This window comes from Schistocerca americana, chromosome 8 (assembly GCF_021461395.2).
Source record: "Schistocerca americana isolate TAMUIC-IGC-003095 chromosome 8, iqSchAmer2.1, whole genome shotgun sequence".
In the NCBI taxonomy this organism is placed as follows: Eukaryota; Metazoa; Arthropoda; class Insecta; order Orthoptera; family Acrididae; genus Schistocerca; species Schistocerca americana.
Genome location: NC_060126.1, coordinates 302860759 through 302862766, shown reverse-complemented (window position 1 = coordinate 302862766; position 2008 = coordinate 302860759).

Below are 2008 nucleotides of genomic sequence, written 5' to 3'. Positions count from 1 at the left end.
GTTGTGTACTTAATAGAGGCGAGAATTGAAGACTTTAATGGAGAGAGAATTTCATAAAATTAATATGTCACTAGATAGAATTGCATAATTATTCATAAAATACGTAAGTTTATCTGAAAAATTGTGCACGGACTGATGTGTAACGACAAGGAAAGCGACTTGCTAACCTTACCTTGCCGGGTACTTGCCAAGAAAAAATACGTTAATCATCAGTTAGTAGTCACATAAATATAATTGCATAAGTGGTAATAAAATGTGTAAGTTCATCTAGAAAAATACGCACGGTCTGATGTGTAACGACAAGAAAAGCGACCTGCTAACCTTACCTTGCCGGGCACTTGACAAAAAAATTACGATAATCGTCAGTAAGTAATTACATAAATATAATTGCATAAGTGGTCATAAAAAAATTAGGAAATGGCATTACAGTGTGATAAATCATAAAGTATGTTCATTCAATACACGGTTTGTTGTTGGAGACATGGTGATTGCCCATACTCTTTCTGGTTCTCAAAGTTTCCACGTGTACTACATTGGGGTGAGGAATGCTGCGAATTCGATATGGACCTGCGTATAAAGCTCAAATTTACTGCATCTTCTCTTTCCTCTGTTGGATAAATAGTGTGTACGCACTAATATCTTCTGTCCAATGTGATAGACAGGCGTGTACAAACCTGTTTTTGCTGTCTTCTCCGGCGCTCTGCGGGCCGTTTGATGTTGTTCAGCGCAATGTCAATTATTTCATGGTGTCGTAGTCGACGAGATGTAGGAAATTTTACTAATTCTTTAATTTTGTTAGGTGGTTCAACATTTTTCAGTATAACAGACGGAGATAGCATAGTAGATTCATTTGGTATGGAATTAATTACATCCTGGAATGAGAGTATGTGTGTGTCCCAATCAATATGTTTTTTATGGCAGTATATTCTTTACCAATTTCTTTCATTAATCGTTCACAAGGGTTCGAAGAAGCATGGTACCTGGATATATAGATCGGAGAAATGTTTCTAGCTCGTAACATACGTGTCCATATAGCAGATCGAAACTGTGATCCATTGTCGGAAATTACTTTCAACATATGCCCTACATGAAATAGAAAATGTTTTACAAATGCTTTCGAAACAGTTTTAGCAGTAGCTTTGCGTAACGGAGTGAAGGTAACAAATTTTGAAGTGAGTTCAACAGCGACAAAGATGTAGCAAAAACCTCTATTAGTTCTGGGAATCGGACCAAAAATGTCTACAGCGGCCATAGGTCTCAATTTAACAGGTAAAATGGGATGTAATGGAGGAATATGTGAAGTCGTGTGTGATTTAGCTTTCTGGCAGATTTTACGTGACGCTAAAACTCGTCGAACACGTTTCTCCATGTTGGTAGAGTAACAGTTCTGTCTCAATATAAGAAAACATTTTCTGGCTCCGTAATGTGCGTAACTTAAATGAGTATACCAGATTAATTTGTTAACAAGTTCGCCTGGAATGCATAATAACCAATTGTTGCTGTCAGGATGAGAGCGGCGAAACAGAATGGCATTGCGTACAGTGTAATGGTTTCTAATGGTAACATTATTCCTATCTTGCCAAAGGTGTTTCATTTCTTTCCACACGTTGTCTTTACTCTGCTCTTGTGCTATGTCTTGTAATGACGACGAAACGAAATTTTCAAATGCAACTCGTTGAATGTACATGACGCTGAAATTTGCTTTGCAGAAGTTGGTTGCGATGTCTTGCTGATTGTTGCTGAGAGAACGGGATAGTGCGTCTGGTACAATATTTTGTGTGCCGGGAATGTGAACAATTGTAAAATTAAATTCCTGCAAATAAAGTTTCCATCTGCTTAATCTGTCGTGTGTAAACTTGGCGGAAAGTAAAAACTGTATCGCTCTATGGTCTGTATAAACGGTCGTATGGCTTCCATAAAGGAAATGCCGAAATCTCGTAAATGCCCATACAACACATAATGTTTCAAGTTCTGTAACAGAATAATTGCGTTCAGCAGGTGACAGAAT